We start from the raw sequence: 17,213 nt of genomic DNA, 5'->3' as shown, positions 1-17,213 counted from the left end.
ATCATGTTAGCTAGCCTGCTGAGAATAGACTGGGGGAGGTGGGCAGGGAAGATAAGAGTGGACTTGGAAGGGAAGATCAGGGTTGAGTGTGATATGCCAACTAGACACTGAAGTAAACAATGAATTCAGAGTTCAAGAGAAAGGTCTGGGCTAGAGATAAAGGTCGGGCAGCATTTCACAAAGAGATGATATTTAAAGCTGTGAGAGAGATGAGATGGCCAAGGGAGTGAGTGTAGACTCAGAAGAAAAATAGCCCCAGGATCTTTCCTTAGGGTTTCCCATTGTTAAGAGGACAGAGAGACCAGAAAAGTCAGCAGGACTTGAGAAGGAGCAACTAGTGAAGTAGGAAGAAAATCAGAGGTGGGGAGTTCTTGAAACCAAGTGAAGATATGTTTCAAGGAGAAGGGAGTGATGGACTGTCTCCAATGCGGCTGACAAGTGATTTGAAGTCTGAGGATAAACCATTGGGTTGAGCATAATGGAGATCTCTGGTGAACTTGATAGGAGCAATTTTAGTGGAGTCCTTGGGGACAAAAACTTGAGTGAAGTAGGTTGAGGGGAAATGACAGGAAAGAATTTGTAGGAGCAAGTATAGGTAAGTTTTTCAAGGAGTTTTGATGTGAAGGGAAATAGAAATGGACAGCAGCATGAGCAGGGAATAAGGTCAAGAGAGAGGATGTTTTTGTTGTTGTTTCAAAAATAAGAGAAACAATGGCATATTGGTACACTGATGGGAGTGAATCAGAAGGGGTGAATTGCTGGAGTGATGACCTTGAGCAGGTGAGTGATGATGGGATCCCTTCACCTTAAATAGGAACATGCACAATGAATCATTAGTAAGGAGAAAAGGCAGAATACACAGGAGGACAGTTGCTGGTAAGTGAAAGATGAGGTGGGAACTTATGAAAGTTTGGTCATAACCACTTCTATTTTCTCAGTGACCTAAGAAGCGAAGTCAGCAAGGAGGATGGGGAAGTATTGGGATTATATAAAGTGGGTTACTTTTTCTGTGTGTTGGCCTCTGCCCTAAGTGGTACAATGTGACAAGGTCTGAGTCATTAATCTGGACGAGCTACTGAGCTATTCAAGTTTGGCAAGAACTAGAGGAAAAGCTGGAGGGGGTTTTCTGTCTCCTGGACACATGTGGCCATCAAGGGCAGCTCTCACAAGCAGACATGACGGCCACTCTGCCTGGTACAATTGAAGGTCCTTCAGGAAATACTCACCGGCCTGTCAGAGGGCTTCACAAGGGCTCTGGGGGAAATTCATTTATTTGAGTCTTTAAGGCTTTGTGGTATTAAATATTAAAATAAAGCCCCCTAAGTAGAAGCCACACATTAAATTAGTACCAGCTAATAGTTTAACAGGGGTTAATTACCAGATAGCTTTCTGGTAACCATGAAAGTCAACTGAGGGACTTCTGGCCAAGATGGAGGCATAGATAGATACGCTGTGCCTCCTCCCACAACCAAAAGAAGGACAACAACAAATTTAAAAACAAAAAACAAACAAAACTGCCAGAAAATAGACTGTATGAATGTCTAACAACCAAGAAGTTAAAGAAGAAACATTAATCCAGACAGGTAGGAGGGGTGGAGATGGGTAGCCCAGGAGGAGAGAACCCACAGCAAGGTGGTGGCTCATGAACCCAGTGAGGTGGTGGCTGGCGGATCGGGTGGTCCCACATTTGCATTCAGATAAATCAGGAGAAACAACTGGGAAGCGAGACAGACCATGCAACCCAGGGTTCCAGTATGGGGAAATAAAGCCTCAAAACCTCTGGCTGGAAAAACCTGTGGAGGTTGCAGTGGTAGGAGAAACCCCCAGCCTCACAGGACAGTTCATTTGGAGAGACACACAGGGACCTAGAACATATACAAATCCACCAACCCAGGAATCAGCACCAGAAGCACCCAATTTGCTGGTAGGTAGCAGAGAAAGTGGCTGAAAGCAGGCTGAGAGCCCAGCAAGCAGCATTGTTCTCTCTTGGACCCCTCCCCCACATGCCACAACACAGACAGGGGTTGCCCCACCCTGGCGAATATCTAAGGCTCTGCCTCTTACTATATAACAGGTGTGCCAATACAAAAAGTAATGGCCCAAGTGAAAGAATAGATCAAAGCTAAGCAACAAAGAAATAGCCAACCTATCAGATACACAGTTCAAAACACTGGTAATCAGGATGATCACAGAAGTGGTTGAGTATGGTTGCAAAATAGAGAAGGGTGAAGGCTATGAAAAGTGAATTAAAGGAAAATGCACAGGGAAACAACAGTGACAGGAAGGAAACCAGGACTCAAATCAACGGTTTGGACCAGAAGGAAGAAATAAACATTCAGTCAGAACAGAATGAAGAAACAAGAATTCACAAAAATGAGGAGAGGCTTAGGAACCTCCAGGACAACTTTAAATGTTCCAATGTGCAAATCAGAGGGGTGCCAGAAGGAGAAGAGGAAGAGCAAGAAATTGAAATAATATTTGAAAAAATAATGAAGGAGAACTTCCCTAATCTGGCAAAGGAAATACACTTCCAGGAAGTCCTGGAAGCCCAGAGCGTCCCAACGAAGTTGAACCCAAGGAAACACACACCAAGGCACATCATAATTACCCAAGATTAAAGATAAGGAGAGAATCTTATAAACAGCAAGAGAAAAGGAAACAGTTACCTACAAAGCAGTTCTCATAATACTATCAGCTGATTTCTCAAAAGAAACCTTACAGGCAAGAAGAGGCTGGAAAGAAGTGTTTGAAGTCTTGAAAGGCAAGGACCAACATCCAAGATTACGCTATCCAGCAAAACTAACCTTTAGAATGGAAGGGCAGATAAAGTGCTTCCCAGATAAGGTCAAGTTAAAAGAGTTCATAATCACCAAGCCCTTATTATACAAAATGTTAAAGGGACTTAACTAAGGAAAAGAAGAAGATCAAAAACTATGAGCAGTAAAATGATAACAAACTCACAACTATCAACAGCCAAACCTAAAAAACAAAAATGAACTAAGCAAACAACTAGAACAGGAGCAGAATCACTGACCTGGAGATCACCTGGAGTGTTATCAGTGGGAAGGGGAGGTAGGATATGGGGGGAAAAGGTACAGGGAATAAGAAGCATAAATAGTAGGCATAAAATAGACAGGGGGATGTGAAGAATAGTATAAGACATGCAGAAGCGAAAGAACTTATATGTACAACTCATGGACATGAACTAACGGGAGGGGGATGTGGGGGGAGGGGGATGTGGGTTGGAGAGGGGTTGCAAAGTGGAGGGGAATAAAGGGGGGGAAATGGGACAACTGTAATAGCATAATCAATACAATATATTTAAAATGAAAAAAGAAAAAAAGAAAGTCAAGTGAGAACGAAGCCACTTAGAAATAGGATGTAGGTTTTTGGTTCACATTGTGGAAGAGGGAGAAGAATTTAAATACGAGCTTTCCAGAAATCAAACCACATTGAGGATGAGGAGGAAGGAGTGCAAACAGGACAGGACAGAGGCACACTGACAAAGGAGGTAGAGAGATGCTGTGACACCTTCACACTCTGGTGTTGGGCTGGCACCATCCTCTGTATTAGCACATATGCCATTATCCAACTCCTGGGTTTGCACCCAAGTTTTCTCACTAAAAAAAAAAAAATCAAAATCCTATAGTGACCTCTGTGTATCTACTCTGCATGTTTGGTTTGAAATGTCCAGCAAACCACATGTCACTATCTCAAAATAACCCAGATGGTAAGAAGAGACTACTGATGTCCTGGAAAAGTAACCCCTAAAGTGCAACACCACAGTGCACTTAAAATTTAACTTCTATTGAAAATTGGATTCATTTTGTCCTGGCTGGTGTGACTCAGTGGACTGAGCACCAGACTGCAAACCAAAAGGTCACTGGCTGGATTCCCTGTCAAGGCACATGCCTGGGTTGCAGGCCAGGCCCCATTTAGGGACATGCAAGAGGCAACTGATTGATGCCTCTCACCCACTGATGTTTCTCTCCATCCCTTCCCATCTCTCTAACAATACTTAAATAAAATTGAAAAAGAATGGATTCATTTTAATCTTTGCCTAATTGTTTCCAGCCCTAATTTCCTTTGATTTGTTTATTACTGGTAAAAATGCAGCAAGATGAGGAACTGGTTGTTTTCTTGTGTTAAAAATGCTGTATGGCTTTGTATGTAAGATCTGTATAACCATAAATAAATGGAGTGCCTTGTTCAAAAAGCATTAAGAATTTCAAGACCACAACAGCAGTGTATAAACCAAGTGTGGGGCTCTAGTAAGCTTGAGGTTCTTTGTGATGGTACAGGTTGCATGCCTTACAAATCCAGCCCTGGCCAAGAGTGTTCCCTAGGACTTGAAGGAATTGGGGTGATTGCTGTGTGCTTTTCTGTCCTAAATTTCATGGTCAAGAAAGACTCTGAGAAGTAGACTGAAGGGTCAAAGGAGTGGCTTAAAAGGAGCCCATAAACAACTCCACCCAGCCACCAAGGCAAGCCCCCTTGCACAGTCTTTACTTCACCTCGGTATTTGAAGGCTTCCTGTGCCCCCAGGGGGCCGGCCCTTTGACCCTGATTTGATCACTGTCCAGCTATGAGAAGGGAGCAACATGATGTGCCCTGAATTCTGCACTCCTAGGAACGCATGGTACTGAGATTAATCTACCGTAAAAAAAATAGTATGATGCTCTCTGAGCACTTACGGAGTGAAGAATTTTCTCTCCTCTTCAACAGAGGAGCAGCAGGAAATTCATTTGCTCTCTGCTCATCTGGATAAGCTCTGGGTGTCATGTTGTGACACTGCACAGAACCAGAATGACAGAGTTGATTTGACAGAGCAGTTACAAAGTGAAATCCCTTAGCTAAGCCAGCAAGAGCCATAAGAAAAACATACCGGGCAGACAGTAATGTTGTTATAAGAGCAACACATTACACATTATACTTGAGACTCGTGGTTTGACCAAGGACACAAATATATATGTGGCATTGGTTTGCACTTTCTAACTGTGTTTCATGTTCCTTTATATTGCACATGATTATACAAGAAATTAACTTCAGAAATGGTGTTCCCAACTTAATAATTTTTTTTTAGTAAAAGGCAGTTTTTTATGAATTAGGTAAACCAATCAGCCCAATTAATTCCATTATTTTCTTCAATCTATTAAAATTTAACACTACATATCAATAAAAATACAAATGGATATCAGTTTCATATAGACCAATTATAATAAAATACAGATTTAATTTTATAGAACTTCATTACTTCAAGACCAAAAACCTTACAGTAATGAAAAGATGTGGCAAGACTGAAATAGTAGTTACTTTAGCTCTTAGCTCAGCATGAGCATTACCATCATTTTAGTGCTGGGTTGTACATTTGCATATAATACCAGCGTGATTTGAACATAATTTGAAGTTTTATTATGCTAAATTTGAGTAGTTTTAAAAACTGCTAGCTGTTAAAGATTGACAGGGAACTTTCTTTTTCTTCTTAAGAACTGATTATCTGTATCTTGAATTATAATTTTCCCTTTATTTCTTTTATTTTTAAAAAAATTTTATTGAATTTATTGGAGTAAACATTGGTTAAAGAAATTGTATAGGTCTCAGGTGTACAATTCTGTAATACAGCATCTGTGTATTGTATTGTGTGTTTACCACCCCAGGTCAAGTCTCCTTCCATCACCATTTATCCCCCTTTAGCCTCTTCTACCTCCCCCTCCCCTCTTTTCTCCTGGTAATCACCATACTGTTGCCTGTGACCATGAGTTTTTGTTTGTTTGTTTGTTTGTTTGTTTGTTTGTTTTCACTTAATCCCCTCACCTTTTTCACCCAGTGCCTGTAACCCCCCTCCCCTCTGACAGCTGTCAGTCTGCTCTCTGTATCTATGAGTCTGTTTCTATTTTGTTTGTCAGTTTATTTTGTTCATTAGATTCCACACCTAAGTGAAATCATATAGTACTTTTCTTTCTCCAATTGGCTTATTTCACTTAGCACCTTCACTCTGTTTCAATTCAAGCTTTGGGGATCTTAATAAGTGTAATTTTATTTTGTTTATAAGATTCCAAAAATATTTTTACATAATTTTATGGTAGGATTTTAGCTCCACTTAATATAACTCAAAATGTTTTATCATCTAACATGAGATTATTATTACATATAAAATTATCTCCCCAAATATATAATTACAAGACAATATCTTACATCTATTTTATATTTTGTAGTTTACAAAGCATGTGCCTACACATGATTTCATTTACTTGCTCCTTGGAAGAATTCCACTTTATGGATGAAGATTAGAGGTTGAATCACAGTAAATGGTGACTATACGGTAAACAGAGGCAGTCTGGCTTCCTCACTCAGATTTCTGGGCAACTAAGGGAAGCAGTTTCCCATAACCTTGAATGGGCCTCATAAGTAATGTTCAGGTAGCCTTGAGACTGGGTCTGATAAACGGTTCCCATAACATTGAGTAGGCTCGCATGCGCAGAATTTTGCTGTATTATACAATATCCTGGCACCCTGCCAGTTTTGTCTGTATTTTAGTATATAAGGGAGTTGGGACTTCCTATTGAGAGACACCAGGGACGCACGGGGATGGATGGCATGCAGTGTGACACACAGAGACATGAAGGGGGACTTGCAGCTTGCAGCATGAGCCCTCCCTTGAATAAAGGCATGCCAGACATCCCAACGACTCTGTGCATATTATTCATTCTGGCCAAATTCCAGAACCTGTCTGGCCTTGAACGGTCACAATACAGTGACACTCAACTTAAGCCAGTTCTTCCAAATCAGTGTCTTTGCAGTTTTCATGCTACACTGACCATGGTGTTCCTCAGTGACTTGAAGAGAACTAAAATGTCCCCAGTCTCAAATGAAAAAAAGCTCAAAGCCAAAATGCTAAATAAACATCTACTGGATTTGTTAATGATACTATGGGCTCTAAAGATGAACCTTTCTTCTTCAGCAACTCTTCTGGGCTCAAATGTCATTTACAAGTGAAATGTGTAATTTAGTGGAACTATTAAAATGGCTATGTATTTATATAATGAAAGAGCACATCCAAGCTTCTTGGATACAGTTTAATTAAGTTCTTCAAATTTTGGGTCTGTCCCATTTTCCTTTCAGATATTTCCATGGCTCATTTGAGATCACCCAAGGAATGTCACTGAGAAGCCTTCCTTATCTCAGGCCACTAAGCTTGATGTGCTACCTCGCTACATTGTATTACAGGTAAATTAATTCCATGCCCCCTGTATTACAGGTAAATTAATTCCATGCCCCTTGTAGTTTCTCTCTCTCTTTTTCAAGATGGAAAAAAATTTTATGTAGAGTTGAATTTTGTAAACTGAAGCTTTTTCAAATAGCAGCTAGTGAGGTCTCCAAGATAGAAAGATAATTTTTTTGGTGTGATACCAGCAGGGGTTTCATCAGGGGTATTGCTGTGGGATAGAGTTGGTTCAACTGAGATGAAAGTTTAGCCAGCGCACCAGCAGAATATCTATTGTTCTGAGAAAAGGACTTTCCCCACTGGTCTACATCTTACCCATTGTTTGGGAACAGTGTTTGGCACACAGTAGCTGCTTTGTAAATATTTGTCAAGTAAAAAGAAAGTAATCACATCTGTTCTTGAATCTGCCTCTGAATTTTAACACTGAATCCACTCCCAATTTGACTTCAATGATGCAATGCCATTGGCTGTTTTATCATGAATTAAAATGTAAGAACTGTAATAATGTACTTTTCCTGCATGGTATAGAACTATTATTTCTTCAAATGATTTTGAAAGACACATTTTTCTTCATGATATTGTTGCAGGGCATTTGAGCAGCACTTGTTCAAAAGGCACAGTTATTGGTTTTCAGGTTCCAAGGTCATTCTTTAAGTTAAAAATCTGCAGGCTGATTTAGCTTAGATTGATCTTGGTATTTTATTTTTCTCAAAAATGTATTGTTTGAGAGCTCTTCTGACCTCATCTAAAGCCAATCTTCATACTTCTATTATATTTTTCTATGCAAAAATAGCCCCTGGTCTAGTGCTTGGTATAATGGTAATTGTTTGTTAAATTATTTTGGAAAAAATGAATAAAATGTGCAGCTGATATGAATCGAGGAGAAATGGATCAGACACATGGTAAACATATCTTTCTTTAACCAGTCATTGATTGCATCCTGGGTTCACACTCTTTTCCCCATAATGGCAGAAAACACTTGATCCTACAACTTAAAGGTAGTTTCTTTCCATTTTAAAGTCATTTAAAATGAACCCCTCAGTCTTTCTGTGTTTCACTCCTTGCTGCAGGGATGCAGGGTCAAGGTTACAAGGCTTCATGGCAGAGCAGCAGAAAAGTTTGACCTCTCTCTGTTCTATGATTCTTCCCTGGATCAACTGCAGTGTTGCTTGGCCACTTGGTCTCTGGGCATCTGGGCCGAAGGTCGTGGGGTGTGGCTGGTCCTGCCTCTGCCTCCAACAGTGGGGTCTCTGCCCTCTTCCCACTGCTGCATCCTGACTCAGGCACTGCCCACCCATCTAACCACTCAGTGTTTCTAAATGAATGAATCACTGCACTCAGGGTTAAACCATCATTTCTTCCCACTTTTTCCAAATCTATCTTTTCCATCTTTTTCCTGTTCTATCATTAGTCAGCTAGATGGGAAGTGGAAGCAGAGGCCAGTTGGGGGTAGGCAGGGGAGTACGGTGTCATTGTTATGATAGAGCAGTTACCATAACTCTAATAAAGTGATTTTTAATATAGTAGAATATTAAGTGTTATTTTGTTGTTATTTATTCCTTCTATTAGAATGATAATATGACCATATGGGACAGAAAAAAGATAATAGTTTCATTATTCTAATACAATTTCTATTAATATGTTGGCATATATTTTTTCTGTTATTTTCTTCATTTATACTAATTTAAGTTGTAAAACACAATTAAAAATATTTACTATTTCTTCTATTGTAGAATTATACTTGAAAGCAAACGCACTCAATTATTCCATCCATTAATATTTACTGAGTTTCAAACATATGTGAATCACATGCTAGTTACTATGGAGATATGAAAGATAAATTGGACACAATTCCTACCCTCTAGAAACTTCTGACCTAGCAGAAGAAATAAGCCTGTACATGAATATATAAAAGACAGCAAGTGATAAATGCCATAATATAGACAGAAACTGACTGCTTTGGGGGATCACATTTCTGTAATATCACTTTAAAACACTGACAACAAGTTGTCATTAATAATGTAAGTACTAAATGCCATGGCATTTTTAATGATTTCAAGATATGGCATCTTATAATGGTCATTAATAGTAATATTTTCTACTACTAGAATTTTTCCACTCAACATCAATTTTCTAGGTATTAGAAGTTTTATTTATTCATTAAACAGTCATATGAAATCATCTGCAAGATTTCCGGACTTACATTGGAACACTCTGTTGCTTTTAGATGCCATTTTCTAAGCTTATAATATATTCATTACACTTCTCTTCAGATAACTTAAAGTGGTGTAGTTGATGTAAAAAAAAATATTAAGAAATCCCTAAATTGTAGTATGCAGTAAAACTGCATAAGAATAGCTTTGTATATGGCATGAACACCAAAGTGGTGTTCTGTCAGAAAATGCACTACCCAGGGTATTTCCATTCTTCTTCCTACACTCTGAAGGGACTCAATGACTACAAAATCCGTATCTTTCCAAAGTGTGTGAGGGTCTCTGTAGTTTTCAAATCCAGTATCAGCATAATCACTTTGTGTAGTTTTAAATTGTACTGAATATATTTGTATTGGACTAAAAAAAATTTCATCTTCTTCACCACCTTTTATGCCAAAAGATAAAACTGCTGGTATGTGGCTCATAAATATTTTATTAGGTTTTATATATGCATTAAACTAGAAAGGTGTCTTATTTTCATAAATTTATTATTACAATTTAAGTAGTAGTAATAATAAAAATTTGCATTTAAATAATGCTTTTCTCCTGGGAACTCTGAGTGTTTTTAAATATCAATTAATGCTGGATGGCAGCCTCATTATTCCCAACTTTTTTTATTCCATCTTTATAGTATTTTGCTTTGGGTTTTTGTTTCTAGCTGATGTTAATTACCAGGCTGGCTATTATCAGGCCTCACATTTGCCTCCAAAACTGTCCCTTTTTGAGAATTAATTACATAAGAGAATGTTATTTCTCAGTAGAAACTCTATGATTGAAAGTTGTGCTTTGACCAAGTATAGATTAAAAGTCCTTCCATGGTTTGACTTTCAATCAAAAAAATTTTTTAAAGATTTTATGTATTTAATTTTAGACAAAGGGGAAGGGAGGGAGAAAGAGAGGGGAAGAAACACCAATGTGTAAGAGATGCATTCATTGATCGATTGCCTCTCACATGCCCCCAACTGGGGACCTGGCCCGCAACTCAGGCATGTGCCCTGACTGCGAATCGAACTGGTGACCTTTTGGTTTGCAGGCGGGTGCTCAATCCACTGAGCCACACTAGCCAGGGCTCAATCAAAGTCTTATCTATACCACCAGAATACATGTTATTAAGAATTGCCAAAAATTATTTTTTATCATTGACAACTTCTCCTTTCTAATCACAAGTCTTTCATGTAAAGAAATTATTTACACTCTTAGAAAACCATACCTTTTACTTCCGGCCAAGATGGAGGCATAGGTGGTCGCACTGTACCTCCTCAAGCAACCAAAACTAAGGACAACAAGAATTTACAAACAAAAACCAACCAGAATAGAGAGAAATGAACCGAACGGAAGTCTGAATACCATACATCCAGACCAGTAAGGAAGGGCAGAGTCAGAGGCCTAGGGAGATGGGGAGAGGGGTCCAGGGGTCCCGGTAGGAAAAATCGGTGCCTGGTAGACGCAGGCAAGCAGGGCGCAGACGGCAGTTGGCGGACCCCAGAAGTGCAGGGGCAGCTGACGGACCAGTGGCAGACCCTGGGCACGGGAGGCAACAAGCAGACCCAGTGAGGTGCGCAAGGCAGCTGGCTGTCCACAGTCACACATTCGCACACAGATAAACTAAGCAAAAACGGGCAGTGACACAGGCGGTGCAACCCAGGGACCCAGCCCCAGGACACAAAGCCTAAAGGCACCGACTGAAAACACCTGTGGAAGTTGAGGCCGAGAGATTCTCTCAGCCTCACAGGAGGCTCCCTGGGGAAACCCACAGAGTCCGAGAAAGTACACAAACCCACCCGCCCAGGAGGCAGCACCAGAAGGCCCCAATTTGCTTGTGGGAAGCGGCAAAGGGGACTCAAGTCCTAGAGAGAGCAGAGCAGGCACCATTGTTCCCTATCGGACCCCACTCCCACATCAACGTCACAACCCAGTGACTAAGGTGCCCTGCCCTGGTGAACACCTAAGGCTCCGCCCCTCATTCATAACAGGCTCGACCAGACCAAAGGAAAAAAATAAAATAAAATAAAAAAGATGGCTCAGAGTTAAAAGCCCCAGAACCAGTTTTTTTAAAGCAACCGAGAAATAGCTAACCTATCCAAGGCACAGTTCAAAGCACTGGTGATCAGGATGGCTCACAGAATTGGTGGACTTTGGTCATAAATTAGATGAACAAATGCAGACTACAATAAGAGAAATGAAGGGAAAATGCACATGGAACCAAAAGTGATGGAAAGAAAACTGGGTTTCAAATCAATGGAAGGGACCAGAAGGAGGAAAGGAACAACCAAACAGAAAAGAATAAAGAAACAAGAACTCAAAAAAATAAGGAGAGGCTTAGGGACCTCCAGGACATCTTTAAGTGTTCCAACATTCGAATTATAGGGGTACCAGAAGGGGAAGAGGAAAAACAACAAATGGAAAAGTTATTTGAACAAATAATAAAGGAGAACTTCCCCAATATGGCAAGGGAAATAGACTTCTAGGAAGTCCAGGAAGCTCAGGGAGTCCCAAAGAAGTTGGACCCAAGGAGGAACACATCAAGGCACATCATAATTACATTACCCAAGGTAAAAATGAAGGAGAGAATTCTAGAAGCAGCAAGAGATAAGGGGACAGTTACCTACAAAGGAGTTCCCATCAGAATGTCAGCTGATTTCTCAAAAGAGACCTTGCAGGCAAGAAGGGGCTGGAAAGAAGCATTCCAAGTCTTGAAAGGCAAGAACCTACATCCAAGATTGTTCTATCCAGCAAAGCTTTCATTTAGAATGGAAGGAGAGATAAAGTGTTTCTCAGATAAGGCCAAGTTAAAGGTGTTCATCATCACCAAGCCCTTATTATATGAAATGTTAAAGGGACTTATCTGAGGAAAAGAAGATAAAAAATATGAACAGTAAAAAAAGACATCAAACTCACAGTTAGTAATAACCATACCTAAAACAAAAGCAAACTAAGCAAACAAATAGAACAGGAGCGGAACCACAGAAATGGAGATCACCTGGAGGGTTAGCAACAGGGAAGTGAGAGGAGGAGAGAGGGGGAAAAGATATAGAGAATAAGTAGCATGGACAATAGGTAGAAAATAGACAGGGGAGGGCAGGAATAGTGTGGGAAATGTAGAAGCTAAAGAACTGATGACACATGGACATGAACTAAAGGGGGGGAATGTGGGTGGGAGGGGGTGGTCAGGGTGGAGGGGAGTGAAGGGGGAAAATGGAACAACTGTAATAGCATAATGAATAAAATATATTTAATTTTTTTTAAAAAAAACCATACCTTTAACAGAATCATCCTCAGGGTTGTTGACTTTCTCTTCTCTAAAAGTAGAGGTGCTTAACTTGGGATTCCCAGACAAGATTCAAGGGTTTGAATTTCTAGAATAAAACACAAGAGAGGTAGTGACAGGGGTTGGTACCAGGCTTTTGAATGTGCAGTTCCAGGGGAACTTGCCTGAATCCAAGATCCAGTTCTGTTTTGCAGATCCAACCTGAGCTCCAGCTCTGAAGCTTCTTCCAGACTGATTGTGAATTCAGAGCTACTTCTTTGATCCTCTTTTGACACTTAAAAAAGAGATTCTGTTATGCTTAGTTACTTGTAAATAAATTTCTTCTCTTTGAAACAGTTTTCTTAAAATTAGGAAATTTTATTAAATGCTTCATCTATTGCCTTCCTTCATGATTGTTAGTATTTTAAACAAATGAGGAGGGCAGAACAAGTGTCAGACCACTAGTTTTAGACATTACAGTCACTCTGTGCATACTTCTGCCAACCCTAAGATGATGAATTACTGTAACAGATCTGTCAAGTGCCTTGTGTCTAGAATCTATACCATTGCATATTTCATGAGTTTTATTTTAAAGCCAATATCTCATTTCTGGCTACTCCAGGGAAATCCCAAACCACTGAAAATTTTAGCATATGCCAAAGTCTTACAATATACAAATTTTGTTTGAAATATCAGTCTTGTGTATATTGTAATCCATCTACTTAAAACAAGCAAATACATCTTATTCTATGAACTATTATATGTGTTCATAGAATATTTCAACTATTTCATTAGACTAGGGAATTTTGATGATTGAAATTCTGAGAGTTTTCACCAATTATGTACCATGTGCAGAATGTAATAAGGGGTTAAAAGAGATGCACAATTAAGCTACAAAAAACTGCATGCCAGGCACTTTTAAAAACACAGTCTCTAGCCCTGGCTGGGGTAGCTCAGTGTATTGAGTGCAGGCTGCAAATTCAAAGGGTTGCTGGTTTGATTGCTGGTCAGGGCACATACCTGGGTTGTTGGCCATGTCCCCAGTGGGGGTCATGTGGGAGGCAGCCACACATTGATGTTTCTCTCCCTCTCTCTCTCCCTCCCTTCATATCTCTCTAAAACAAACAAACAAATAAACAAACAAATAAAACCTAATTTCTAAAGTCAAAATAATCCTGTCAATTAAGAATTATTTTCCCAATTTAACATACAAGTGATTGAGCCTCAGAAAAGTTTGATAAATGATTTGAACTCACTGTAAAAACCATGGTTCAAATCTAGGTGCTAATTCCAAAGCCTCCATTCTTTCAACTTGCCTTCATAATTCACTATCCCCTTAAAGTTCTAGGTCATGTTTTAAAATTTTAGTTGTGTTTTATTTCTTTTAAGAGTTATTGAATGAACCCCTTGATAAGAGCTCAATGACTGAAATGTAATCCAACTTTCTTAGAGAGCTTCTCCCTGAATGTAGTATAAGAACTAGTTAGACCTTTTTTTAGACCATAGGCCTCGAATGCAATGATGATGTGAAAGATTACACCTCCTTGCTTTGAGATGTCATTCCCTGGTTTTTATTTAGCCAAAATATAAAACACCTCTTCAGTGCATAACATGTTTAGTTATTTTGAACAAATTAATCAACTGAGTCAGTTTTGCTGTTGTGTTGCTATTGTTATGATTTTCAAATTTTCAATTAAATTATTGGGATGATATTGGTTAATAGAATCATACAGGTTTCAAGTATACATTTCTATAATTCAAAATCAGTATACTGCAGGGTTAGTTTAGAAGGCAAGATAGCCCTGGCTGGTGTGGCTTAGTGGATTGAGCACCAGCCTGCAAACCAAAGTGTCTTTGGTTTGATTCCCAGTCAGGGCACATGCCTGGGTTGTGGGCCAGGCCCCCAGTAGGGGGTGTGCAAGAGGCAACAGCACACTGATGTTTCTCTCCCTCTCTCTCTCCCTTCCCCTCTCTCTAAAAATAAATAATATTTTTTTAAATGCAGAAATGCCTATTAAAATGGCTAACACTAAAATAAGTGATCATAGCAAATGCTAGCAAGAATGTGGAGCAATAGGAGCCATCATTCATTGCTTTGCTGATGGGAATGGGAAATAGCCACTCTGGAAGACAGTTTGACAGTTTCTTAGAAAGCTAACATAGTTTGACCATATGATCCAGCAATCGCACTTTTTGTTATTTATCCAAATGAGTTGAAAACATGTCCCAAAAACCTGAATACACGGTTTTTATTTTTTAAAAACTTGTGGCTTTTATGTTTATAGAAACTTTACTCACAATTGCCCAAAACTTGAAGAAATCAAGATGGGGTTTTTTTTATGGTAAATGGATAAACAAACTGTGGTACATTCATACTATGAAATACTATTCAGTGATTTAAAAAATGAGCTATCAAAACACAAGACATGGAGTGACATTAAATGAATATTGTTTGGTGAAAGCAGCCACTCTGAAAAGACAATATTCTATATGATGCCAACTACGTGAGATTTTGGAGAAGGCAAAACTATGGATACATTAAAAAGAATCAGTGGTTGCTAGGCATTCAGGAAGGGAGGGAGGAGAGGGATGAGTGTGTGGAGCACAGGGGAGTTTTAGAGCAGTGACACTATTCGGTGTGGTACAGTAATGGTAGGTACATGACATCACCAAAGGAACATTCTGTCTCTGCTCACAACACTTCAGACATCAAATGTGTTTGTGTTTTTCCCACACCAACCAATTTTCCAGCTTTTCAGACACTGAACAGGTGTCCTACAATTCAATTCTGACACTAACTACCCAGAGTTAGTGCAGATCCCACCAGTTAAGGACTCAATTCCACAGGACTGCCCCCACTTCAGATGCCAGTCACAAGTAGTGTGTCCACAGGTTCACACTTATGCCCAACCTGGCTTTAAATTGCGGTTCCTGTGACCTGATCTTCAGATTGGATAATTTGCTATAATGACTTATGTAACTCCAGGGAATACATCATAAAAGATATAACAAAGGATACAAACACACAGCCAGATGAAAAGGTATGAAGAAGGTGCAGGAGCTTCTGCCCCTGTGCGGTTGGAGTGCATGACCCTCCCAGCACTTATTTGTCTTTACCAACCCGGAAGCTCTCCGAACCCCTTAGTTTAGGGATTTTTATGGAAGCTCTGTCAAATAATTGTGATCAATTACTAACTCTGTCTCCAGCCCCTCTCCCCTCTCCAGAGGACACAGAACGGGGCTGAGAGTTCCAACCATCTAATCATGGCTTGGTCTTTCTGGTGACCAGGACCCACCCTGAAGCTATCCTGGCACTCACCTAGGCTCCTGTCATTAGAACAAAAGACACTCCCATCACCCAGCAAATTGCAAGCAATTTAGGAGCTCTCTGTAGGATGATTTTACCACCCCCATCACTCAGAAAGTAATAAAGGTTTCAGGAGGGCTGTGGCAAGAATTGGGGGTTAAAGACTGAGTGTTAGAAAAAAAGATGCCTCCAGCACCCCTATCACTCAGGAAACTACAAAGGTTCTAGGAGCTCTGTGTCAGGAACTGAGAGAAGAGACCAAACCTATATTTCTTACTATGTCATAGGTGGATATGTGACATTATACATTCAGCAAAACCCATAGGATGGGAGAACTCAAAGATAACCCTAATGCAAACTCTGTTAATTATAGCACACTAATATTTGTTCTCCATTTGTGACCAATGTATCACCCTAATGCAAGGGGAAACTGTAAGCAGGGAAGAAAGGGAACTTTCATACTATCTACTTAATCATCTGTAAATCTAAAACTGCTCTAACAAAACAAAGTATATTCATTTTTTAAAAAAGAGAAAAATTTTAAAATAGTCAAAGGATGTTTGGCAAACTGCTCAATGAAAAGAGTAATGTAATAGTTAATGAGAGGAACTTAGTACAGAAAGAATCTAATTAAATCACTTTAATAATCCACGTTTGATCAGAACTGTCTGCTATGAGACCATATCAAAAGAAGCTATAGTCTCCATGTAATTAGGAACAAGAGTTGAAAGAAAGTTTGCAATGATGTAAACCATGAGTGGATATAGATAAGAAAGATAATGCTATATACTGTCAAAATCAATGATTCCCTCAGGACTTATTTTCACAAAACTTGTTCTCTCTGAAATCTGATATCTCACCAAGTTTTCGTCCAAATAGTAAAAGCAGATGAGGATGCCCATAGAGAAATAAAGATAGAAATAACTGTTTATGTAAATCTAAGATGTACTAGCCAGAGTTTTTGCAGAGAAGACTGGCTGCACTGTATTTTGTTATTTATGCCTTGTGTCCTTTTCATTCTATCCTTCTGTGCAAGTTGCATCCTCGTATCACACTTTAGTGTTGAGAATCTTTCAGTCTGACCCTTTCTATGGCCAGTAGTAGACCAAGGAGCCTAAGACATTTCCAAATCTAAATTTTTGTGTCTAGAAGTCTTTTTTTTTCAATTTTATAGATCTCGTATTCATGTCACTGATAAAAAATTTAACTATAAAATTATGC

The sequence above is a fragment of the Phyllostomus hastatus genome, unplaced genomic scaffold (assembly GCF_019186645.2).
Source record: "Phyllostomus hastatus isolate PE091 unplaced genomic scaffold, TTU_PhHast_1.1 phas_contig_40, whole genome shotgun sequence".
Lineage (NCBI taxonomy): Eukaryota > Metazoa > Chordata > Mammalia > Chiroptera > Phyllostomidae > Phyllostomus > Phyllostomus hastatus.
This window is presented reverse-complemented; position numbering follows the sequence as displayed.